Here is a 27,730-nt window from a genome sequence, read left to right on the forward strand (position 1 = left end):
TGATATTTCATACAATTCATCATGCCCTCCCACTATGACTGCCACCGTAAAATAAAGCATTTATTCAATTCTATTCTATTCTAACTCAGTGTGGAACAGTACTTAAGTCTGAGTCAACTGACCTTTGCTTTGGCAAAGTTTGCGCTTTTAACATCTTTTAAGCAGGTATTTATCATAACTGTTCAATGAATGTTAGCCATTCTTTGTGGAAAGACTTTCACTGAACTCTTATTTTCATACCAGAAATGGAGCAGATCAAGGTAGAGACTGCGGACATTTGATTTCAATTTGACTGTATTTTGTCCAAGTTGAAATGGCATCACTTGTTTTGTACAAGAATGCCAGGTTAGCAACTATGATTTATATTTCACAGAAGTCAAATTGTAAGGAAGGGTTAATGTTTTTATTGCAATATATAAGCAATTCATTATTATGTTTCACTGAAGTGAGCAATCGGCTGGGGGAATTTACAAATCAGTAAAATGGAATACTGTGAAATCATAAATATTCGTGGGGGACTAATTTTCGTGGATTTCGAGGTTGAGTCAATCCACGAAATTTAATCCCAACGAACAATTTAATTCCTATTCATTTCATGTTCAAAAGTTGAAATCCACGAATTCCTATCCCCACGAAATTGCCGTTTTGACCAAAACCACAAAATTTCATGCCCACGAAATTAAATGATTTCACTGTAGATTATTTTTGTATCGTCACTGAACATTTTCAAATTTGTTCTGTACATATATACTGTGAAATCATTTAATTTTGTGGGCATGAAATTTTGTGGTTTTGGCCAAAACGGCGATTTCGTAGGGACATGAATTCGTGGATTTCAACTTTTGAACATAAAATGAATGTGAATTTTACTTGTTCGTTGGCATTAAATTTCATTGATTGGCTCAACCACGAAATCCATGAAAATTAGTCCCCCATGAATATTAATGATTTCACAGTAAATATTATAGAGGCTCACAGGGAAGACTTGGCAAGCCAAACTGTGTTACCTCTTGAAGTCATTTTAGTTATTTGTGTTATTATTTCTTTAAATTTGGGTCAGCTGTTTCAGAGGAAAAGATTTTAAAGTTCTCCATACTGCCATATAGAGAAAACTAATAAATCATATGACTAAATCATATGATCATCCAAGGAATGTTGCTGTGAAATTATTTTAGAATTTGAACAAGAGGAGAAGATATTCAAAGTTTTCCATGCAGCCAAATAAGGAAAACTTGTCCTGCCCATGGCATTCATGCTTTTTTACAAAACAAAATGATATCTGAAGGAATCTAAGTATTTCCAAGTCGTGTCAGGGGTTTCTAGATTATAAAATTTTTCCTTTTGGTTTCTATGGCAACTAGAATTCTGCTATGATATTAGATTTTAAGAAATCTTAAATTGGATCTCCGAAGGAACAATCCTGTGAAGTTTAGTTGAAACTGGCATTGTAATTTAGGAGGAGATGCTCTTTAAAGAAATTCTGGTTGATGGGTGGACGACAAACAACCAATGATCCTAAACCCTCACCATGAGCATTTTGTGTTCAGGTGAACTTTCCATTGGCTTTCCACCAATGAAGCAAAACTAGAGCTGTCACAGGAGTGACGAATTATACCCCCACAATATGGCCTTGTCAGAAAAGTAAGTCAATATCAAGGTTGAACTTGTCATATATTTGACAATGTTACATATGTGTATCAAAATGATTTAAATCTGTCAACTTTGCAAAAAAAGTTCTACTCTTCTGGGCAATGTGACTTTGACCTTTGACCTACTGGCTTCAAAATCAATAGGAGTCATCTGCTGGTCATGATCAACTTCCATATTAAGTTTCGTGATCCTATGCCCAAGCGTTTTAAAGTTATCGTCCGGAAACAGTTTCACTGTTACGGTCACTGTGTCCTTGCCCTTTGACTAACTGACCTCGAAAGCAATAGGGGTCATCTGCTGGTCATAACCAACCTTCCTATCAACTTTCATGACCCTAAGCTCAAGCGTTCCCAAGTTATTGTCCAGAAACGGTCCAACTTTCCGGGTCACTGTGACCTTGACCTTTGACCTACTAACCTCAAAGTTGTACTTGACCTGTATTTTATGAAGTTACACCTGTGTATACAAATTTATTGATCCTAGGCCCAAGCATTCTCAATTTATCATCCAGAAACCTTTAAATGTTCTGGGTCACTGTAACCTTGACCTTTGACCTAATGACCTCAAAGTAAAATTTGACCTGTTTTTTATGATGTTACATCTGTGTTCCAAAATTTATGATCCTAGGCCAAGTGTTCTCAAGTTATCATCTGGAAACCATTTAACTGTTCCAGATCATTGAGACCTTGACCTTTGACCTACTGACCTCAAAGTTTAACTTGACCTGTATTTTATGATGTTACACGTGTACCAAAAATTACTTAAATCTGTCGGGCCTTTCATAGGTCATTGTCCGGAAACCATGAAAACCAACGGGCCGGCCGACCGACCGACAAGCTCACTCCTATACACCCCAAAACTTCGTTGGTGGGGGTATAATTACCTAGAAACTTTTGCAATCTGTCTTTGTTACTGTGAAAAGTAATACCAAGTTACATGAGAATCCATGTAGCCACTGCAAATTTGTTGACTGGACAGAATGGGATAGACTGATCGACTGGTACACTCATCACTGTCCTATAGATCTGTATAAATATATGGTATGGTTGCAGTTAATTGGTATGGAAGTACAATGTTGCATTTATAGTAATTATTTAAAAATACATCAATTCTAAAATGTAGTGTGTACTCACTCTAAAACTATAAAACTGATTAGATTCTGTTAAAGCAATGGCATTTTAGTGTTCATTTTTAAAACTGAGTTAGCTCCCTTCAATTGTAAAGTTTGTTTTATGAATGAAAGATCAGTTGGTTTTTTTGTGTGTTTTTAAACTAATAGTATCTGTTCAGCTATTCTGCAACTCTAAATGCAGCTTGTATGTGGTTTTTAAAATGATTTTTAATATAAATTATCTGGTTATTTATTAAATATTTCTATGACTGCCAGGAAATCAAAAATTCCACAATAGTTCCCTCAAACAGCATGTAGAACAAAGACCTGCATCTCTTCAGTTCTGAACTAAAGGTCTGTAGTCATTCTGCTTTACAGTTAATTCACATTACAAAAAGAGAGATTTTTCAAAATGTTTATAAAAAACATAGAAATATAAGATGCACAGATAAGAAGCCACTGAACAATTTAATGATAATTACGGGGATTTTTACCTAAAATCTACACGTACCTTAAAATTAGGGTCAAAATGCTTTCTTATTTCAGCAATATTTTATCCAAAGTTTGTTGGAAGTGAATCCATGCATGCAAATAAAATGTTTCGACTGAACAAGTAAAATAATCTTAAATGTTTTATGTTAAAATTTTACGTCACTTTAGCCTTGCTTGAAACTAATTCCTTAATTTCAAATTCTATGCAAGTACAGCAAATTTGTTGAACAGAAGAAAACGAGATAAGTTTACTGAAAGATTGTCTTTAGGGGACTAATGATATACAGGGAAAGAACAAAATTTTATATATATATATGAAATGAAAAATACTCTGCCTTATCGGAATGGCTTATTTTATGATCTACTATTTTATACTTGCCATCTCTATAACAGTCAAAAGTCCCTAAACCTCCTATCACTTGGACTTATATACCGGTATTTCATATTAAAACTGAAACCTAAAACTTTTCTTGAATGTTTGACATTTCTGTAAAATCAAACCCTGTAGTTCACGAAGGACTTTTAAGTGTTCTTTTAAAAAATTGAGTTATCTCCCTTCAATTGTAAAATTTGTTCTGTGTTTAAAAAAACTTAAAGTAATGGACCAGTAATAGTGTACCTCCTTTTGAAGAGTATTTAATTCCTACCATAAACCTACTTTAATTTTACAGGAAGGTGCAGGTTAAAGCTGTACTAGGACCAAACATTTTTTTTCTTTATATTTCGTTTTTCTAGTAAGTCTGTTTTTCAAGACTTATGACTGATTAATTGTACAAAAGTGGAAATTTTTCATTTAATAAGCCATTTCTTGCTGTTTAAAGTGAATCTTACTTCTGATACGGAAGGGTGCAGGGATAGACATCTTTGAAAATACTGAGTTACATGCAGTAAAAAGTTCTTTACTTTACCTTTACTCTTTAGTTTACATATTGTGGAAGAAATGGAGGTAGGTTTTACTTCTGCCCCATGGTTATTTCTGAATGAGCAAAATTTAAAATAGTCTCACAGGACTCGGCCATAAGTTTTCAGTGTTGGCGCTAAATTTCTGTCCGATTAAAAACTTTTACTTAAGGCTCCCTAGAAAAAAATGTTCTCGAAAGATTTATGTTGTGTTTTATAATTGTTTACCAATACTTAGAGGTTTCTTTTATCAAAACTATTGGTGTAATGAATTCTCTGTGAACATTTTGTACAGTGGTTATCACTTTGAAATCAGTCTCTTATTTGAAATTGAGGAAATATAAATTATGCAAAACTGCAAAAAAATGACATGGTAAAAGTTGTTTAAAAACTGCAACAATGTAGTGCGAAACAATGTAAACTTTAAGACTGTATCAAGTTAATGGAATTTTTTAAACATTACTATTATGGGTCCACTACCTTAATGTATGTATTCAGTTCTTCTATAATTCTGCAGCTGGATTAGATGAAAATGGTTCTAAAAACAAATAATCTGTTTACTCATCAAATGTTTTCTAGACTGGCCATCCACTATATTTTCCATATACACCATGCTGAACAAAGACCAGCATCTCTTATGATCTGTAACTATTCTGCTTCACTAACAGTTCACAGGGTTCACTACAACAGAAGAGACTTTTGAAAAAAATATATCAAGTAAATCCAGGAAAGTTCTATAGATACACATTTCAAATGTTATAACACAAATCAGGGCTCCAGATAACATTTTTGGCCAATGAGCATTTACTCATCATAATTTTCAGTGGTCTAGCTAGGTCCAATTTTTTGGGAGAAGTCACTTCTCCCTCAAGCTGATTTAGGGAGAAGTGGGAAGACTTAAGCAGGAAGTGGGAAGACTTTTCCTACCCCAATGCTGTTGAGTGATTCGAAAGGTAGCTGTAATTTTCTTGTTTCTAGATAAACAACATTGATGTGACTATTCATTTTCTTAGATCATTTCCCATTCAGTGGTTATTGTTTCATTACAAAATTCTGAAAAAAGTCGTTTTCAAAATTCAAGTTGATGCTGTAAATCTAACCCGCCGATTTTTGGTTATATCTTGTATGAAGTGTTTATTTTAACACTGAGTCACCACCTCGTACAACAGTATCTCACTTCAATAAAACTGAAAGTTACTGTGTAAACTAGAAATATATATTCAAGTCAATTCATCAATGGAAGTCAATTTAACGTAATAATTGTGTACAATATTCCAATTAATCGCATGGTTAATCAGCAGTTTCTTCACAAAACACTGTTTTTTGCCCTCAAACATGCTGACAATTAAAAGCAAAGTGTCAAAGATGTAATCGCGGCGCTAACTGGCTGAACACAATCGACTCTGATGTATCGGATAATTTGATTCGCTTTCACACTTCTCGGGGGAAATTCTCGCAAATACCTGCAGAAGGCGGAGCTTAAATTATGCTATCTGCGTGTGTCTGTGTATTCAACACTCATTTTGACACCGTGCAAATTGCCAACAGCCCGGGTAGCGGTAATTAGCGAGTGCAGGTATCAAAGAAAATCGGGCAACTTGCATTTCGTTTAGATTTGAGCAAAGTTTGAAGTTTCAAAGCGCCTATTTCACCCAAGTCGCCCACTCGCGAGAGCCCTGATTTTTGTGAATGAGTAAAATGGTACAATCTGAATTTGACAGGGAGTACTTTTACTCCTGGGATTTTCTGTTAATGTAAAAACCTAGAAATCAGTTTTGTTACACATGTATTGCATATATATATTTGTTTGCAGTTGCAGTCAAGTTTTTGTTTATCTATAGTGGACTTCTGAAGGTTACTAGAGCCAGATGAAGGAAACGCATTTTTAGCTCGACTATTCGGAGAATATGGAGAGCTATACTACTTCCCCTGGAGTCGGTGTTGGTTAAAGCTTTTCGATATTATCAAAGGTACTCAAATGAGACTTGGAGACAGTGCGCACATGTATGAAAAGGTATATTACTCTGTCAGCAATATTTTCAGAGTTATGCCCCTTTTTAACTTACAAATTTGGTTAAGTTTTTGATAAAGGAAAGTATCTTGAACACTATCAAAGATATTCAACTGAGACTTGGAATACTTGCATATAGTGGCTGTGTGCACATGTAAGAAAAGGGACATTACTATGTCAGCAATATTTTCAGAGCTATGCCCCTTTTTAACTTACAAATTTGGTTAAGTTTTTGATAAAGGAAAGTATCTTGAACACTATCAAAGATATTCAACTGAGACTTGGAATACTTGCATATAGTGGCTCTGTGCACATGTAAGAAAAGGGACATTACTATGTTAGCAATATTTTCAGAGCTATGCCCCTTTTTAACTTAGAAATCTGATTAAAATTAATCATAATGATAACTATCTCTGCAATGTATTGATACATTGGATTAAAACTTCACACATGTCTTTAGGGTCAGTAAAATACAGTCACAGGTTAAGGTCCTAGAAATGTAATTTGTATTTTAACAAAAATATGTGCCTTTTTATATTCAGAAAATTCATGTGTTAATACAAAGTACAATTCTCTGCCTTTGTAAGTACTTGAGGGCTACAGTATTTGAAAATTGCACACATGCATATGGTCACTGGGCCAAGTCCAATAACTCTGAATTTTATTTTAACAGAATTATACCCCTTTGTTTACTAAGTTCATATTGAGGTTTTACATGCAACTCAAAATCTTTCTAAGTACCAGGACTATTGGATTGAGACTACAGAGCTTTGTTAAGAGTCAGAGTAAAAGGTCCCATATCTTGGACTTGTATTTTAACAGCTCTATGCCCCTTTTGCACTTAATGTGTAAATATTGCATACAAATTCCTGCCAATGTAAGTACTTGTAAATTACAGCAGGTTTTATAATTTTGACCTTACTGTGACACAGTTGTAGCAGTACTATTATATAATCCATTTCATTGACAAGTCTTTGAATAGTCAAGCGTGTAATTGTCCATTTTGTACTAAATGCATAATGCACATTTTAATTTCATTTGAAGGAATTTTCGGAACCGATAGAGCTCATTCCAAACCATAAGGGTTTTCTCGGAAACAGACACCAGCTTTGGTGATACACTGATCACTCAATCCAATGATTTCAACGATGTTTTAGTGATCACTTTCTGTTGGTTTAAAATATGCAGAGTTTGTTCACTTTCTGAATCCTTTAAAGGTGTCATTTTGTTGTTTTCACCGCACCAGAAGTTGATAATTTTAACCAGCTCCACTTTAAATATACTACCGTACCAACGCAATACCTATATGTTAAGGCACACACCTTATCGACGATAGGAATATCAGTCAGACAGACACAATAAAGCATTCAGACGAATCAGTTGTTGTGTACACTAGTAAAAGGTCATTGTGTTTCTGTTATTTCATATACTGTGAAATCATTAATATTCGTGAGGGACAAATTTTCATGGATTTCGTGGTTGAGTCCATCCACGAAATTTAATCCCAACGAACAAGTAAAATTCCCATTCATTTTATGTTCAAAAGTTGAAATCCACGAATTCATATCCCCATGAAATTGCCATTTTGACCAAAACCACGAAATTTCATGCCCACGAAATTTAATGATTTCACAGTACGTAGTTAAACGCTTGAAAATCATCAGATATGAATATAATATTATGCATTATTTCAATGTGCTAATACGCATCTTATCTAGAGCCGTGACAAATTCATAAAAATCTTCTAATATTTCAGTCAGACAGCACTCGAGTGTATGATACTGATAATAAGCACTGTGTGACACTTTAATGTATGCTGTGAAATCATTAATATTCGTGGAGGACTGATTTTCGTGGATTTCATGGTTGTGTCAATCAACAAATTTAATCCTAACGAACAAGTAAAATTCCCATTCATTTTATGTTCATAAGTAGAAATCCACGAATTCATATCCCCACGAAATTGCTATTTTGACCAAAACCATGAAACTTCATGCCCATGAAATTAAAAGATTTTACAGTGCACTTTAATTTAAACAAGAGCTGTCACACTCAGGAGACAGCACACTCAAATATTTCGATGCTGGACAGTGAAACTGGGCACATCTGAGGAAACTGGAGCTGCCACTGGAGTGACTCCAATGGTGGATGAAGATATTGCACAACAGCCAGAGTAAACAAGAGCTGTCACTAATGGTGGCAAATGCCCCCACAGCACCTTGACCTTTGACCTGGTGACCCCAAAGTCAGTAGGGTTGGTGTACTCATAAAGTACTATCAGCATGTAAAGTTTGAAGGTCCTGGGTGCAGTGGTTCGCGAGTAAAGTGCCTTCATGCAAAAAGTTAACGTTGGCCCCTGTGACCTTGACCTTTGACCTGGTGACCCCAAAGTCAGTAGGAGTGGTGTACTCAGTAAGTACTATCAGCATGTGAAGTTTGAAGGTCCTGGGTGCAGTGTTTCGCGAGTAAAGTGCCTTCATGCAAAAAGTTAACGTTGGCCCCTGTGTCCTTGACCTTTGACCTGGTGACCGCAAAGTCAGTAGGGGTGGTGTACTCAATAAGTACTATCAGCATGTGAAGTTTGAAGGTCATGGGTGCAGTGGTTCGCGAGTAAAGTGCCTTCATGCAAAAAGTTAACGTTGTGACTAACGAACGAACTAATGGACGGACAGTTGAAAACTTATATGCCTCCCTTCGGGGGCATAAAAATATTAAGAAATAAGAGAGGTAAAGACAAAGTGTATCAAAACATTATACAAGTATACTCTAAGCAAAAAGGGGCATAATTCATTAAAACAGGTGCAAACGTTATGCACCTTGTGTCATCTGATGTGGCTGATGATGTGGAACAACTACTTCAAGTTTGAATTAAATATGCATTTCATAATAACTGACATATAGTGAAAATGCATCAAAATTAACCTTAAATTCTAAGTAAAAGGGGGCTTAATTCATGAAAAAAAATGTGCAGAGTTATACACCTTGTGTCATATGATGTGGGTGATGATGTTGAACAATCATTTTAAGTTTGATTCAGATCCATTCAGTAATAACAGAAATAGAGTGAAAGTGCATCAAAACTTTAACCTAAAATTCTAAGCAAAAAAGGGGGAACAATTCATGAAAAAATTGTGCCAGGGTAACAATTCATGAAAAAATTGTGCCAGAGTTATGCACCTTAAGTCATATGAAGCGGGTGATGATGTTGAACAACTATTTTAAGTTTGAATCAAAACAATTCAGAAATAACAGAGATAGAGTGAAAGTGCATCAAAACTTTAACCTGAAATTCTAAGTAAAAAGGGGGAATAATTCATGAAAAAATTGTGCCAGAGTTATGCACCTTGTGTCATAGGATGTGGGTGATGATGTTTAACAACTATTTTAAGTTTGAATCAAATCAATTCAGTTATAACAGAGATAGAGTGAAAGTGCATCAAAAATTCAACCTGAAAATCTAAGTGAAAAGGGGGAATAAATCATGAAATATTAGTGCCAGAGTTATGGCCCTTAGGTCAATTGATGTGGGTGACGATGAGGAATAACTATTTTAGTTTGAATCAAATCTATAAAGTAATTACAGAGATATGTAGAAAAAAAGAGGAAGTGTAAAAAAAAAAACTTTAACCAAGATGGGGACGCGGAAAGACGTAGACTCCGGGTCGAGTAGGATAGCTTTCCTTATACTTCGTACAGTGGAGCTAAAAATGCCTTCAATAAGTCTGGGGATATATGACAATGGTAACCTCATTCAAGTACATGTAGCTGTAAAAGGACTTCTTAATTGCAGTAGAGAACACAAAAGGTTGTAGTACATGTATGTGGAAAGGAGCCTAAAAACTAACTACATCAAGAGGGGCTCAAAAAGGAAGTGTTCTTGATCCAATGCTGTTTTGATACATGCTGCATTCCAATGGATTTAAACCTCTTAAACATGGGCACATGTATCAATGATCTACCTGGTAAATCCAAAAATCCACTAAAAATTCCTCTTTCACCATGTAGAATAAAGACCTGCATCTCTTCAATTCTGAACTTACTTCTCTCTTGTCATTCTGTTTTACTTTTACATCACACTACAAAAAGAACCATTTTTCAAAATGTTTAGAAAGATACATAATATAAAATACAATATTAGATACACATATTTAATTATTCCATAACAGAATGAAGCAGAGCTTTTAGTATCCTTTTAAAAATTGAGTTAATTCCCTTCAACTGTAAAATTTGCTTCATCATTTTAAAAAGAAAATGACTAAAAGTGAACTTTCTTTAAAAGTGAAGTTTGGTCACATTATAAACACAATGACATGAGTTTTTGTTGCTAAACTATCTTAAAAATGCAAAATCAAGAAAAAAATATGTCTGAGTAAGGAATCGAACCTGGACTGCCTCTGCAATAAAAATTTTCCTACCATCTTGATAAGTGTCACCATGAGCGAATTCGTACTTAGGACAGCTAAAGGCATTGACTGCCAGATTTTCGCTGAAAATTACCTTTCTTTAAAAGTGAAGTTTGGTCAAATCATGAACACCAGAATATAAATTTTCATTTCTAAACTATCTTATAAATGCCAAATCAAGGAAGAAAAATGCCATAGTCAGGAATCTGACCGGGGCTGCCACTGCAATAAAAACTTTCATTATGTCTTTACCGGTATACACCATGGAGAAATATGCATTTAACAACCGTTAAATATTGATATTTATAATTAAGACAATTTACATTGAATGAAGAAATACAAGCACTTTTCAATTTTCAATGTAAAAATTAGTAAAAACAACTAATTCTCATTTGTTTCCACAACATATAGTCTGTGAGTAATAAAGTTTCAAAGCTTCCTTAAGAAACATAGCATTAATTTCCTGATACCTAAAATTTTCTCTTTTTTTTGTTGTTGGCAAGTTATGCCCTAGTCCCGATCCGCGACTCTAGTTACCTCCGCTGACGTCCATCCGCTATATCAAACTGAAATGAAATGAAAATGACAATTATGCAACTGATGGGACTAGTTATGCCACAACTGGGTTAGTCCAAAATATTAGATGTGTACATGCTCATTGTACCTTCAACATTTTCCTATCCGAACATATATTGCCAAATGCTTATCATTTTTTCTTACACTACTCTTTTAAAGCCGAGTGCCAAGCAATATATGCTATAATATATACTTCCATAACCCTAGAATCAGAGGCTAGGATTACAATACCGAATGGAAATCACACAGAGCAGAAATCTAGACAGTTTTAGTAAATGTTGCGAATTTCTGCGATAAGTCATTACAACGTCTGACTTATGCAACGATGAGTCTCACAAGTCAGCTAAGAAAGATTCAACAAAATGGAGACAATCTCTTGATTGAGTGAATGTCTCCAAACTGGGAGACATTTTTTATCAGGACTTATATTAACTAGATAATTAATTTTAATGTAGCCTGATCGGGAGACACTCTATTTTAAGATACATTATCCAGAATGGGTGACAGGAGTAGGATAAGTGTAAAATAAACAAGAGCTGTTAGTGGACAGCACGCTCGACTATTCTCAGTGCTTGATAGTATAATATAAGCTATGAGTAAAACTTTAACATTACAATAAGCATATTCTAAGTTGAAAAGGGGCCATAATTCAGTCAAAATGCTTGACAGAGTTACCTCCTCCTTTTTACAGAGTGGGGTCATGATGGTAAACAAGTATGCAAAATATTAAAGCAATATCTCAATGGACTTTGAAAATATTTGGGGTGGTAAGCAAACTTTAACATTTGTGTGACACTCTTGCTAACGCTCACGCCGGGGTGAGTAGGATAGCTCCCCTATTCTTCGAATAGTCGAGCTAATAAAAATGTAAAATGAGATTCAGTTCAGAAATAATTGCACATAGAAATTAAAGATATAATTTAAGTGAAAAATAAATTATATTTAATAACATACATGGCTGTAGCAGTCACTACTGGCACCTACTGATGTGCTGTGCAGAGGAAGCTTATGGTTGGCACACCTTTTAGGCTTACTATTCTCTGCCCAACACAAACAGCATGTGCCCAGTAGTGATAGCTGTCACGGTCACAGCCCAACCAAATGCCATTCTTTCTGTACCTTTTCCTGAAAAGTTTGTCTGCTTTAGAATTAAACATAATTGAGCAAACTGAGCATTTGTTGTTGACAGCCGTCACTGGCTTAATAGCCTTCTCTGCAGGCCTCTTCCCTGGCATATTGTTGATCACCTTTTTCTTCTTTGGTGTGTGTATCTGGGGAGGAGGGGATGATACAACTGTTCCTCTTTGACATGCGAAGCTGCTCTCGCCTGTCTGCAGCTTCACATGTCTGAAGGCTACTGGTAGCAGAGCCACCCTGAGCTCCACCTTCGCCCCACATAGGTTGTGAAGAGCCATTGCCTAGAAAAGATGTGTAATATGTGATTTTGTTATTATTTTTTTCTGAAGGTTAAAAAGAAGATTCTGGAGACAGCATCTGGTAGTACTGAAACTGTGAAGTACAGTCAGCAACCGAAAGTAGATTACCAAGAAATAATGCCAATAAGAGAAGTGTTAAGGAGTAGACAACATTTGCTACATTCCATGCAAGAAAATGAACACACAAGTTTAAATGGTATTTAATTAAATTTTGAGGTGAACTGAAAAAATTTCACTGCAGGAAGTGAAGCCATCAAAGATACTTACTATCAAACATTTGTTGCTGATGGCATGATTCATAAAAAAGAAATAGTGTATATTACTGAAGATGAAAAGCGCGAAAAGACTTCTCTTGACAAACATTATCTAAAGATGAAATACATAAAAAGATTCTTGAGGTGTTGGACCTAAAACATTGAAAGGAGGCCAAAATTATGGAAGAATTATTTACAAAACCTGTGAAGGAAAAATGCAAGGATGAATACTTGAGGTTTTATTACATATTTACAGACGATATTCAATAGTTCCAATGTTCAATATGTACCCGAGACTTAAGTCTTCAATCTTTTTGAAAAACACTTTTGCCTTGCCCTTCTGTTAGAGATATATCCCAGGTTGATTGGGCCTTTATGGTGCTGTGTACTCATGGATTTCATGGATTGACTACCTGTGCTTGTGCATTCATCAATCTGTTAAATATTATAGATATACATGCAGATATCATAAAATAATTAATGAATAATCTACACATACATGTACCCATGTAGGTGTAGTACTGTGTACCCCTCTCATTTGTATATCTGCTGTAATATTTCACAATACAATACAATGTATAATATTTTTAACATGATGTTTAGCAAATTGCATACTATAGTAAATACAGTGGTTAAAATTACCCTGTATTATTCACATAAACTGTATGAACTTGGTTATTGTGAAAAAACACAGCTTCTGCTTGTATATGAAATACAATGTTTAATACTATCTACATAGCATATTTTAATTTCAATAGATAGTTTGATACAAAGAATGTTTTAAACTACCTGAGCATGCTGAGTTTCCAAAATTTCAACTGCAGCTGTTACATTTACCTCTCACTGCTGTTGGGCAGCTCTGTCTCTACCTCTTGACCCTAGAAGATAAATACCCATTTTTTGTTGTTGTTTTCTAACATGTACATATGAGTTATTACTGTTAAATACAGCTTAACCACTTTAACAGGAATGAAGAGTTTGACTGTTTCTATATTTATTTAACTTGTAGCCCAATAGTGACAAATGTATCTGCCTTTGCAACAAGTGCGGATCAAGATAATAGCCTGCACATATTTGCAGTTTGATCATGGTCTGCACTGTAAATTTTCATTGAATACCCCTATGAACTTTAATTGGTACTGTAGTGTCCAAATAACTTTAGCAAATTGAAAGATGGAGTTGCCTGTTTTAAAATCTTAACATGGCAAGAGTTAGATATCATGCACAATACAGATTAGAAGTGTGTTTTAAATATACAAGTCATTACTACTGATGAAGCTATATACCAGTTCTATCTCTGCAGCTGAGTACACATGGTCCATGGTTGTGATCAACTTATCTAAAAAGATAAATGATAGTTTAAATAGTAATAAACTATTAGATGGAAAACAATATATACATATATATAAGAATCTTTAGATTAAGTCAGATACAACAAATGTATAATAATAATGAAATAAAAGCAAGCTCTGTAAAAAAGAAATTGCAGGTTTGTACAAATACATGTATACATCATCTGAGAAAAACAACCTTATACTGAGTCTTGTTAGCAAGAGTTGTTTAAATAAAGCAAGTGTTTGATCATATTGTTATTTTTGAACTGGAGCCCATTATTCTTTTGTACACACCCAGATTTGATATCCAGCCGTTAGTCATACCTTTATGGACTGTATGGAATTTAGAACAATGGATCATGGCGGAATGTAAACAAAACTTGCTTCAACATTTTTCGTCGTTTATTGGATTTATATTTCAATTTAAGAATAATTCTGTTCATTAAAACGGGACAAGATCGTCATTTTTAGATATTCATAGGCCTTCATGATGTGCGTCTTTCAGAATTTCCTTGGTAAATGTCGACAAAGCGGCTGACTTCTAACCTCATTTTTCCCGCTACGCAACTTATCTCTTTGCATTTTTACCTTGTGCATATGTTTTTGCATCAGACTAATTTCTTTAGTTTGTCAGCTGATTTCCCTTTTGTTGCTGCTGCATTTATCCTTTTGTTTTCTTATGCATATTCTATCTGCTAGAAAGATGTAAATAGTTCTTTTTTCTTAATTTACTAGGTGTATATGCCTGCATCAGAAAAGCTGCCGCTGATGCAGACATATACACATATTAAATAGGGTGTCACAATTAAATCTGTATATGAAAGCTTCCATTTTATGTTTTATGTTTATCTTCCCAATTATTTTATTTTGACTTAACTATTGATTATGAATAATAATACAAAATGTTCTTTATCCCATTTATTAACAAATTTGTAACTTTAGCATAATTAACATAATCATAATTTTGCTTATACAAAATGTAGTATACAGTAGTTTTATTATGCTTAGGAGTTTTAGCAATCTGCTTTTTTCCTGCTTGTATGTGCTTTAAAATGTTTACTGTTTACCATTAATTTTATTTTGTATCTTAGCCTTAACCGTGTAATTTTATCCTTTTAGATTGTTTGTTTGTATTGTTATAGGATAATCATGTTATGTCGGAAACTAACTTGTTATAGCTAATGTTTACATGTTTGTGAAAACCGACACTGAATAAAGATTATCTTATCTTATCCCTCTGCTGGTCCAACTATAAAAAGGTGCAAAGCAATCTTTTTCTGCGCAATGATTGTTAAATGACACAACTGCTAAAATATATCGCCGATTCCAGAGACAGTCTCTGCATCCAGTGACAAAAGTAGGTATATGTGTTTGTTAAATGTCTCCCGATCAGGAGATGTCTCCCAATCGAGTGATTGTCTCCAATTTGGTGAATCTACCTTAGCTGCAAGTGACACACTGCTCAATGATTGATATCGCAAAATACTGCTGCATTTATTGAAAATGTGCATCCCATTGGGACTCGATTCTGACCATTTCTGCATTTGATTCTGACATATAGAGCTCTACTGCATTATTGTTATTGGATTTATTGCTAATTCTAGCTATAAATAGCTTGATTTAGCTATATAGCTAATTTGTGACTTTTCTGGGACCTGTTGAATACAATTGTACAAGTTGAAATTCACTGACTGGTCACTACCTTACATATTTACCCTCTGGCATGTGACATGATGAAGTACAGCGACCTGTAAATAAGTTATCACGCCCTAAACCACAGGCACCAGTATCAGACCTGGGACAAAGAATATAGCCTTGTTTTTCATCCTAAATGAGTTCAAAATGAAAAGTATGTAATGAAATATGACCCCCCTACAAATGATACATATGTCTACTGAAGGCCAGAATCCCGAGAATCGAACCTGCGAGCAATGAATTCACTTCCCGGGCCATTGTGAAATAAATTCTTTAGACAAGTAAACAAACTACCTATCATTTTTTCCTGTATACATTTAGCTACAAAATGAAACCAACCCCAAGTCTCTAGCCCTTCCCATTCATGAAATATCTATCAGGAAACGAGTGATTTCTTGCTGAAAGTCCCTGGTAGATAAAGATGCGGCACAAAGAATCGGTACGTAAACATAGACTAAAGTATGGTTGTCCACCAAGTACGGCTCAAATTCAATAAAAAATACTAAATAGTATAAATAAATACATAAACTAGAGCCACTCACAATCGTCAGTTGCATCTCAAGCACGTGATATTGGCGTTTCAAATTTTTCCACGGTCTTTCAACTGAATGCTACACCATTGAACAGAATTCATTAGGTATTTTTAAACGCAATTTCTGATTGGCCAATAGCGACACACCTCCGACAGAATCGCAACGTTTCATGCAAAATTACTCGGATATTATCGTATCGGTTTCAATGGCCGAGAATACAATTGAAAGACCGACGGAAAAATAAAAAAGTAAATATCACATATAGTAGATGCTACTGACGGTGGTGAGTGGCCATGATTTACATATTTAGTAATATTTGTTATTAATGGCAAATGAATTTGACCCTTGCTAGGCTGACAAACATCTTTTAGTCCGTGATTTCATACCGTTTCGTTGTGCCACACTTCTGTCTACCTGGAGCTTGCAGCAGAAAGTCACTTGTTTTCTGATAGATATTTCATGAACACGGAGGGCTAGAGACTTTGGGTCGGTCTCATTTTGTAGCTAATTGTACATGTGAAATAGTGATAGGTAGTTTGTTCAAATGTCTAGAGAATTTATTTCGCAATGGCCCGGGAAGTGAACCCATTGCTCGCAGGCTCGATTCTCGAGATTCTGGCCTTCAGTAGACATATGTATCATTTGTACGGGGGTCATATTTCATTAGGTATTTCAATGACCTTGACCTTTAATGTAAACAAATATGGCGGCCGTCGATTGAAAGTAGAAAGTGCAACTCGCTTGAAAATTCGTAAATACACTCGTGATTTTTTTTATGGAAAAAACATGTTCTTTAGGAATGAAATCGGTGGTGAAACTTTGCTTTTATTTTGTAACACAGAAAGTTGGAAATGATTTTCAATTTTCATAAATACAGCAGCAAACAAAAAGAAATTCTTACAGATGATGGATTACCTCACAACTATTTTATTATTGCAGAAATTAAATCATTATCAACTAGCATTTATAAGCCATCTGCCTCCAAAACTTTGAATCGTAAAGTGCTCACTGCGCATGCACAGCGAAAGTTATGAAATTCTAAGGGAGAAGCAATTATTCACTTCCTGTATTTTTATGGTCTATCATCACTAAAGGGGAAGTAACTAAAACATTACTAATTATGCATTCTGGAACTTATCCCTTTGTTGGAAGTAGTGGTCTCCCTTTTGTTTACATTTTTTCTTGCATCAAGAGAGAAAAAGTTGGAGAAACAATTTTATGGAACAGAATCTTTTTTGCAATAAATTCAAATAATTTCTTAACATTTTTAGAAAGGTATTGCCTTAAGAAATGAAGTAACATTTTGAAAAATAGGAAATGTGTTTTTTATAAAATGTCATTGAAATAGCTAATTTCATTACATACTTTTCATTTTGAACTCATTTAGGATGAAAAACAAGGCCATATTCTTTGTCCCAGGTCCGATACTGGTGCCTGTGCCTTAAACGAGCAAATACCTGCATACTGGTGCAAAAACATCTGCACGGAGCCCAATGTTCTTTTTCTTCTGGGACGACCGGTGCAAATGGCGTATTTGGTTAAAGGGAAGTAACTGTGCACTATCGAAAATAAAGTATACTACCACTATTAGTCCAAATAATTAGACCTGAAAATGTTGTCATTTGACGTTCAACAGTCAATATTCTGACATTATACATTTTTACTATCAAAGCCTTTTTTTCGACATGGAAAAAAGAGAGTAAAATATCAATTAAAATGAACTTATAAAGTGATATGTGTTTATATTAGTGCGATCAATTCGTAACAGAAAATGCCAAAATACTTCAGAAAATGGGAAAAGCCCCAAAATTGCCACAGCTATTTATTAAAGCATTAAAAACATTTTTTTTCATGGGACCCATTTGATATCTGTCAAAATGGCCGATATGGCGGTCATTTTCCAAAATGGCCGCCAAAACTCAATATTTACCTTAGAAGACTCTAATCAAAGGTCATTATATTTACATTCACCCCCAAAATGCACTAAATATAAATGTATATAATAAAATAAATCCTAAATTTGCATCAAATGCAAAAATATCAATTCAAATGATGTTAGTTTCTTTCTGTTTCCATGGTAACGGCAAACATGTAACCTTTAAAACTTAGTTTAATATTATCATTGTGTAGTTTTCATTTTTTAAGAATATTTGATTTAATATATGTCTTTAAATTATTTTCCTTGAATTCCCTCCACACAGCATTTTTGAAACATTGTTGTTATTCCCTTACCAGTATTTAGCCAGATGGGGCTTATGGGTTGCCCCTGTATGCATGTCAATACGTCAGCCATGCAGAGTGGGATACTGCAATATTTTGAAACTACAGCAGAATTTTTCATGATACGTGGTACATGGATAGATGGCAATGCAGAGAATGCCATGTCATTTAATTTTTTTCCCTATGGCAACAAATGTTTTTGGGCTCGGCAACAAATATGCACGAATATGACACAAAGTGTCATCCTGCATTTCTTCAAAACAAGGAGAGATTGTTTCTTGAGAAATTTTTACATAGACAGAGGGACAAATTGAGAACATGCTTGTTATCTTATTTTCTCCTCTTGTACATCATTTTGTCCGTCTGTATGTCGGTCCATCATTTGCAAATGGGGGTTTCAATACTTCAAAATTCAAATTCTAAATATTTTCTTTATGAAACCTTGTTTATAGATGGTAAGTAATATGGAGAATGTGAAGGTCAATAACTTAGTTGCTATATAAAATTGTAGTTTCTTTGACACCAAGTACGACACTACCCCTTTCAGTTTGGGACTTTGAAATGCAAGAATAGTTTTATAGCGACTGGCTAGTGGATCAAATGAAACAATTTTCCCTTATTATGCACCCGCAGTCACAATGTCTGCGTAATAAATTGCTAACTGTGTAACAAAGAAGAGCAAGGCGAAAATATAAAAGTTGTTGTCATGGACAACACTTAGTAACTATTCTGTGAAATATATTACTCTGAACAGTGAGCTGAAATCTGAAAAAAGGGTACATGTCAGTTACTCTTGTCAGTCACACAAGCACGAGATTGTCGACAACTTTGTTAACTTGCAAAAGGCAGTGCAGAGCATTTCAGCACGTTTGAAAAATTACGTCTTCCTCGACAAAACTTTATCGAATTTGCAAATGCACTTGAGGAGCTATTGGTACGAGACTGGGGTACCTTGAGACAAAAACTATTGGAAAGTTCCAGTATATCAAAGATCTCTCTGGTCAGCCTTATTTATCTTGACTGGGAAATTTTTAGGAAAATGATAAAACACCCGACACCCATATGTGCCCGACCAAAGGGGGCAACCATTTTTAGTATGTTCAAGAGGTGTGCAGACGATGCAGGAATGCAACATTATAGCCCTAATCTATATGTGAACAGATGGTCGATCAAGCTATTTGACATGTTTTGCTGCAAAGAAGAGTATCGAAAGCCTCCTTTTAAAACCCCAGAAATATAATAGTCTATATACGAACAGTTTGTTTGTAGGAAGATGAGAAAATGCATTTAAAAGCTTGATTCACCGGTAAGCGCGAGCTTTACTGGTTAGTTTTGTTTTGACAAGACAGTGTTTTTTCTACATTGGACTGCTTAACTGGAAGTACAAATGGTAAATAGATAATTGTGTCGGTCTTAAAACTAGTAATTTAAATTAAATATTAAAATTGTGTTTCGAATGAACCTGTGCTCATTAGAAAAATCCTCAAGTCTCACATTTAATTAATTTTAATTTCAGTAAAATGCCCAGAAATAGATATTAGAGCACATTTTTCTTGTGAAATGATAGATTCTGCTCTTAATTTATACCCCGTTACACTCACCCACGTTCCCACTACGTCGTAAAAACTAGCAGGACGCAGGAAGAACTTGTACAATGTAGAGAAATACAGTAGACTCCGAAAAGAACATGATAATTAATAATTATGGTCTCCATGAGTGTAAGAAACGCGGTCGATTTTTGGACATGTTCAAAAAAAATGTAGTGAGAACGCGGTCTAATCAGGAAGCAGGAAGGACGTAGTAATGATTAACTAAAACCTAGTAGGACATAGTACAAGCGTGGTGTGGACGGAAAGGCTGCATGGCGTGCTCACTGCGCTGTCATTGGGTTATCATTGCGTTCTTTTCTACGTCAATGGAGTTCTTAAAACTACAAAAATTATCTACGCTTGTGTGCTATGACCATGCTACGTGCATGCCACATTGTAGTATACCGCATAAGGTTATTAATACGTTCTTTCGGTTTTAACACATCTATGGTCACGTTTGCGCAGGTTTTTCACCATGATTGGTTCAGATTCTGATAATTAAGTATGAATACTGGATCCAATTCCAATCACTTCGTTTTCAGTCAGCAATGGGTATGGAACATCATCAGGAATTGCCACATTTAATCATGGACTCGCAGCACTGACAGCTTGTAGTGGACTTTTGGAACCGTAATCCTTCACACTGCTTTTGCTATTCCACCCCAGTCTCTCTCTATAAGACTGCTCTTTTTTCTTCATTGGGGCGTTGGGGATGGGAGGGGGGGGGGGGGGGTCGTCATTTATTGTAATTTATGGTTGTTGAGTGTAGTGCGGACACAATTAAGTCAATATAACTTGCAGAAGGAATGAAAATAAAGAGGCGCATGGCATAGTATTTATAAGTAGCCGACGAATGCAGTGAAAAGTGATAAGCATATGGTTAAGCATGGTAAGCGAGAGGTGCAATCTGACTGATCGTACTAAGAAAGTAGTAAGAACACACTGGACGTGAAGAAGCGCGTGGTAAGAAAATTAGTGTGAACGTGTTAGACGCCGTGAGAACCTGGCAAGGATGTTAAAAGCGCGCCCGTATGAACTTTAGAACTGCACATTTTTCGGTTTGATCCCCTCCCACCGAGTCAAAATTTTCAGGAAGCAGTATGATCTTCATGGTCTTGCCTTAGAGTGATCAGGACATTAGTGACTGTACATTATATGCTTATGGCATTAAACTTAAAACCATTATTATGGCACCAATGTGCTACAATTTGACAAAACAGAATATTACAGGGACATGCAAATGTAAATTTGATTACGCTGATCAACCGGCAATGACTTTTCCCAAAGAAATCATGATGATCTGACGGCCAGGGATGTTCACATGGTCTAAACACACTAAACATAACTAATGAATTATATAGTTTTATTAACTGTCATTAGTTCTCTTAGTGTAAATAAATTGAAATGAATACAGCAACACTTACAAATTCTGAGTCACGAAAACTAATGACAAAGTGAAACACATGTCATTTATTCACTTAATACACATTACAGACTAAAAAATTCGTTTTTCTCAAACTTGTAATTCGGGAAAACCCTTCTTCAATTAATCTATCGTCAGGTCCCAAACAAATTCCTTTATAATTATTTTTCGATCACTCCCTAAATAAATACGTAATTCGAATAAATTTAGTCGGTCCTGATGGTTCCAGTTACCGAAGTTTGAAAGTATTTATAATTAATTAATTTACAATTTTTGTAAAGTTCTGCACAAGACTGTTGCATTTTTAAACTTCTTGATATGCCCGTTACCATTATAACTTAATTTGATTCATATAAATGCATTATGACCCTTTTTTTTTGCTTTAATAGCACATTTTTTTCCCAAGGGAGACAACTTTTTTTCATTTTTGTTGGAAGAGCGGTATTTTTGTTAATATTAATGTTTGGATTTATTCAGGCAAGTGGTTTTAGCTTATTATACTGATAACTTTAAGTGTCAATAGAAATTTTATATATGATATTATGTATTTTTGAAAATATATACATATATGGCGGCCATCTTGGATTTTTCGGCCATATTGGATTTTTCGGAGTGGGTCTCATGCTCACTTTTAGTATTTTGCCCTAAAGTAGTTATGTACCAAGTTTCATGCTTTTCCCATTTTCTGAAGTATTTTTACACCATTTATTGTACTATATAATCAGAATTAATCGTATTTTTCACTTTTATGACTTGTGTTTACATTGTACATTTGTGATTATTATACCAGAGATGATCCGTAATTGGAAAAATAAATATTCACGGCGATCAGTCTCCTATTCTACTCTATTCTGTTATCGTTGATAACCATAGAAATCACGTATTTTTAAGACTGGTTGACATATTGTTTTGAACACTATGGAACACTTTGGTCTGAAATCAATGGTTAACTGTTATGCCGTTTGCCCATTGTGACAATAGGTGGTAAGATAATTTAAGTCTTTCGCATGTTATTCACATCTGTAAATGCAAAGAGATATAAAAATAAATAGATGTATTTTATACTTCATTGGTAAATGTTATTATGCTTCATGCTGCCCAAATGTTTCCCAAAATGTGCACCCCTGCGCAAGTGTGTCCATTTGTAACCTACTACATAGCCTAAGTGTTACTTACTCTACAGTATGACTTTGGTTACTTCGTCAGTGATAGGTGTCCATTTACGATCCACTAGGCCTACATACCTATCTTCTTTTTCCCAAATTCCCTAGTAGAAACTACTATAGCTTCGGTTCCTGCTTACTTGTGAAGCAATTACCATTATTACCATATATTACAGTTGCATTAAAATTCATGGCTCCTGTAGGCCTAGATCCTGTAGAGTTATCGGGTCACAGCTCAGCCTGTATGAAATTTTACAGCTGTTAAAGACCTGTATTTTTGTTCAAAATTACAGTCATGATTATTTCAAATTTACACCTGTAGATTTCATTATCAACATTGATTTTACAGCTGTAGATTTTAAACAGTTCGAATTATGCAAATGAGATACAGCTGTAAATTTTTTTACAGCTGTAAAAATGAAATAGTTACAACTGTAAAAATGCTTCAAAATTACAGCTGTAGAAATATTACAAGTGTTGAAAAAGAAATTATTTTTAAGGACGAAAGCAGAGGTACAAAATTTTTAGGATGAATTGTTAATTTTCTAGAAAAAGTAGCAATTACTACAAAAATAGCAAAATAAATTATCTTGTAAGTAAAAAGAAAACAGTAATGAAATATGTTTACATTTATAGCATTGAAAAATTCAAGAGTGGATAGTCAAAGTAGATACTGTGCATAGATCTTGTTTTCCCTCTTTGTCATAAAAAACATATGACAATTTTGAAATTATTTCCTTAAATTATCAGCTTCAAATAATGTGTCAATAGTTAATGCATGTACATATATAGGTCCTTTTATAATATATTAAATAATAATACAGTTGCACTTACTCTATATGGTTTTGGGAATTCCAATATTTTAGAAAATGTATTTTCTTGTGAACTTCAGTATATCCCGCCAAATTAATTAAAGATGGCTGACAGTACTTGCTGACAATGTTTCCCTCCAAACATTTACAGCTGTAATTTTGAGACAATGAACATTTTTACAGCTGTAACTTTCAAATGAAATTTTTCACAGCTGTATTTTTGAGAACTGATGTTTTACACCTGTAAATTTCAATTGTATTTCTGGTCATTTTCTATTGCAGTCTTTTACAGCTGTAATTTCAAAATACAGTTCATTTACAGACGTTTTACAGCTGTAAAACAGTTCCTTTTTCCGTGCAGGAGGTCATCATATTGGTGATTTTTGCTGACTGTTTTTGATTCTGAACCTGTCATGTATTGGAAGTTGTGTATAAATCAACATTGTGCAAAAGAAGTGGTTGTTTATAGTTCAGCATTGCGGAAAAATGACATCTTCAAGTAAGATCATAACATAATTATATCTTATGCATTTTGTATTTTCTAATTAAGCACTGTTCGATAGTCTACATCCTCTGAAAATATAAAGAATACTGTAGAATTTTAACGTATTTACATAAATTTCCACATTTAGTTTTCTATCTAAACTTCATGAGGCCTAAAAAACAATCTTTGTTCCGGTAAATGCGGAAAAATATTAGGGTAGGTAGGTCGGATTTTTTTTTTTGGAATTTTTTTTTTTATTAAGGGGGACTTTTGGGAAAAATTATTTTTTGTCAAAAAATGATTACAAATAAGAGGTTTTATGCCTTTAGAGCATCAATAAGTTGTTTTTCTAACATCACGGGCTATGTTTTAAAGCATAAAAAGTGCATTTTTGCATCTTTTTGTTAAAAAGTTGAAAAAAATTTTTCCCCCTGGCCATAAAAACATTTAGGGTCGGGCCAAAAATTTAGAGTAGGTCGGGGTACGGAAACAAACAAATTTTTTTACGCCTGATCGAGATTAAATGCATAGTTCTAAAGACATGCATTTTTCCCTTTCATGTTGCATTTTTTTCAAAATAGAGTTGTAGGGGTCATAATATGTCAAAACCTACAATTAAAAGGACCAATTTACCTTTGAGAAAGCCTATCTAATTTTAAAATATTGTTAAGGTTCTTTATTAAAAAAAAAACTATTAAGACGACATACTTTTTCAAAATGACAATCTTGAAATAAAAAGCACGCCCGGTCGGGAATTGAAACTAGGTTGCCGCGCAATATTTTTTTTTTGCACTATTGATCAATACCCCAGGGAAAAGAAATAAGTACTTAACGGTCGTTACATATAAAGTTTTATAATTCAAGGCAACCTCCGATACCCCATTTCAAATTGCTTTTAAATTTTGAAGGGAAAAATTAGTAAAAAAAAAAAATTTTTATGTGTTTCCCGGACATATGTTATGATCTGTCAATAACTAAGTTTCTTAAAAGGGCCTTTTTGGGAAAAACAAAAATAATATTTCCTGTCTCCTGTTTTAGTTTTCGCACGATCTTGAAATTCCGTGCCTTTAAGATATTGCAATCATTTCTTAGCTCACTCGAAGAGTCGGGATTTATTAGTGTAGGTAGAGGGTCCTGTGGTCATCGTCTGTAGTCTATCACCACAGTTTCATAACATCTTCTTTGAGACTGGTCAAAATTAAAAAAGCGTGTTCTAGAGCACTCCTGCAAGCCCCTTTTCTCAAGAAAATTTTTCCCAAATTGGGTCTACTTTTCCGCTTTTAGGGCAGTTAAAGCTAAATACAAATTTTTATATTATATATATATTTTATATAATATATATTTATTTTTAAAATATATATATATATATTTTAAAACTTATACAACTTCTTCTCATGAATCTCTTCATCGATCTTCACCAAACGTGGCCTGTAGAACATTATAAGATTGTCTTTAAAATTTTAACAAATTTGGGAGCAAAGCTGCCTGTATGTGCCAATGGAGCTAAATTAGAAATATTTTTTAAACGACTTGTTCTCAAAATCACCTGATGGATATAGCAATCATTTTTAAGACATTCTGCCAAAAGTAGTTCAAGTGGTAGCCTGGGAATCGTGCTTTGTCAGAAGAAATCATCCCCCATATTTATGCATTAAAGATCCCACTTAAATTGCTCTAATTAGTGTTAACTGGCATTCATCGACTTTTGATATTAACAACCGCAAGTTGCGAGTAGGAAAAAATGTGAAAAATTTGTCAGACTGGACCCCAGACTATTCTTACGGCGGTACTCGCCACATTATAGGGGCCGCTAGAGTAAAAATAGAATTACCTTCTTCTGAATGCTTGATGGACAAAACTTGCTTGGTACACTCATTTTTAGGTTCTGTTAAAGTAGTTCAAAATAGAGATATTGGCCCCTTTCAGCGGACATTTAGAGTTAAAATTAGAAATACCTTGAAAACAAATTCTATTCGTGAACCATTTCACGGAACTTCATCAAACTTGATCTGTGGCATTATTGTAAAATTGGTCTGTAGCATCATTGTAGGATCCTCTCCTCAATTTGTCCAAATGGTGACTTTGGCCCCCTTTAGGGGCCACTAGTTTACACTAAAGACAGTTGAAAACCATTCACGGGCCAATCGTGTCATACATATATTCAAGGTGAAACAGTCGAACTCAAAATAAGCGATTCTTATATTAAGAATTAAAATGCTTATGATTCATCAATAATTAGCCATTTTTCTTCAAAAAGTAACATGTCATATGACGGATTACACCAAAATTCACAAGAGTTTTTCTTTACCTAGTTGGGGGTATCATCAGCATTTTACGGTTGGTGATTTTAAGAAGAATTATGGCCTTTGATTCATTAACCCTCCATCTGTAAAGAGATTTCAAAATAATTTGGCGCAAACCCTAGCTGATTCAGGTCACATTTTGAAGTCAAAGGTTTTAAAAGAGGAGCTGTTTGTGTCCAATTTCCCTAACTGTGTTCATGAAAGAATTTTAGTTATTTGGTACAAATGTTTACGATGATGAAGCCACCTGTCGCAAAGCAAGACCCAGACCCCTATCGCCAAGGTCGGTCACACTTTGAAGTCATATATTAACAGGGTCGTTTTTTGTCTGCCAAATCATCAAAAGTTTTCAGAATTACTTTTCCAGATGTTCCCATAACCAGAAGACTTGTCATATGCTAGACCCCGGCCCCTGTCTCAAAGATCAAGGCCACACTTAGAGATAAGAGACATTTGGTAATTTCTTTTGTCTGGTCAATAACTTTACTTTGCATAGATAGATGTTGATATAAAATGATCTGTTGCATTGTATTTAATTGTCGAATTGGGATGACCTAGACCTCTAGCCCAAAGTCAAGATCACAGAAATGAAAGATTGTTGTCTTTTGTTTTGTCTGGTATGTTGCTGGATATATACTAAAATAACTTGGGATAGAATTTATCATTGCAAAACAATGCTATGTAAAACTCAAAATCTGCTCTGAACGGTCAAGGCCACAGTCATCCAAAGTAACTTTTGTTTTTTGAAATTACTTCCCTCTCACGGAGAATGTACAGTGAATGCGATTTTTGCAGTTTTCCAACTAAATTTAGGGAAAAGTTTAAAGCGATAAAGGGTTCCCTTTAATTTGATAAAACGTTTGATTACATTCACCTATTACGGTAGTCCAGAATTTCGAACTACATAATCTTCATGAATAATATAATATATACTATGATTGATATAAAGAATATTATGAAAGGTGGACATTCTTTGTATTTGCCCAGTTAGCTCGAGGAAGATGTTATATCGGCTGGCAAAAAAAGTCGCTAGGTGGGGGATGTTGGTCATACTTTTGTTGAGCAAATTATGATTATTTTTCTTCTTAGCGAACCTGAACAAATGTTCAAGTTGAGTATTGTATACGCAGATGTATTAGATTCCTCGCCCAACTTTTAATCCCGTGAAAATACTGGGCAGAAGTTACAAAAATTGATTCCAGCGACCCCTTTTTTTGGGCTGCCAGAGCTGAAAAATGGATATACATGTACAGTGATACATTGTACCTTTAACAACGACTTCTGGTGAATGGTCTCCCTCAAGTTATTAGATGGTTCTTCCCGAGCTGAAATATAAAAAAA

The 27,730-nt window shown here is 34.6% G+C and overlaps 1 long non-coding RNA gene across 11 annotated transcripts in view; it reads right to left on the reverse strand.

The window, feature by feature from the left end:
• LOC123560015 (uncharacterized) overlaps nt 1-23,116 on the reverse strand; it is a 48,919-nt gene extending 25,803 nt beyond the window's left edge. For 2 of the 11 annotated variants that reach the window (XR_008372576.1, XR_008372572.1), the window contains exons 1-9: nt 17,853-17,949; nt 14,120-14,172; nt 13,623-13,711; nt 13,124-13,268; nt 12,263-12,561; nt 11,038-11,133; nt 10,124-10,240; nt 4,715-4,834; nt 2,579-2,675 (exon numbers count right to left, since the gene is read on the reverse strand). This is a non-coding gene — a long non-coding RNA (uncharacterized LOC123560015). Of the gene's footprint in view, nt 1-2,533; nt 2,676-4,633; nt 4,835-10,123; nt 10,241-11,037; nt 11,134-12,262; nt 12,562-13,123; nt 13,269-13,622; nt 13,712-14,119; nt 14,173-16,404; nt 16,634-17,852; nt 17,951-22,803 lie in introns of those variants that run through there. The other 9 variants (XR_006688084.2, XR_008372569.1, XR_008372570.1 and 6 more) reach the window with 8 other exon arrangements.
• Nucleotides 23,117-27,730: the final 4,614 nt, after the last annotated feature.

This window comes from Mercenaria mercenaria, chromosome 10 (assembly GCF_021730395.1).
Source record: "Mercenaria mercenaria strain notata chromosome 10, MADL_Memer_1, whole genome shotgun sequence".
Taxonomy (NCBI): domain Eukaryota; kingdom Metazoa; phylum Mollusca; class Bivalvia; order Venerida; family Veneridae; genus Mercenaria; species Mercenaria mercenaria.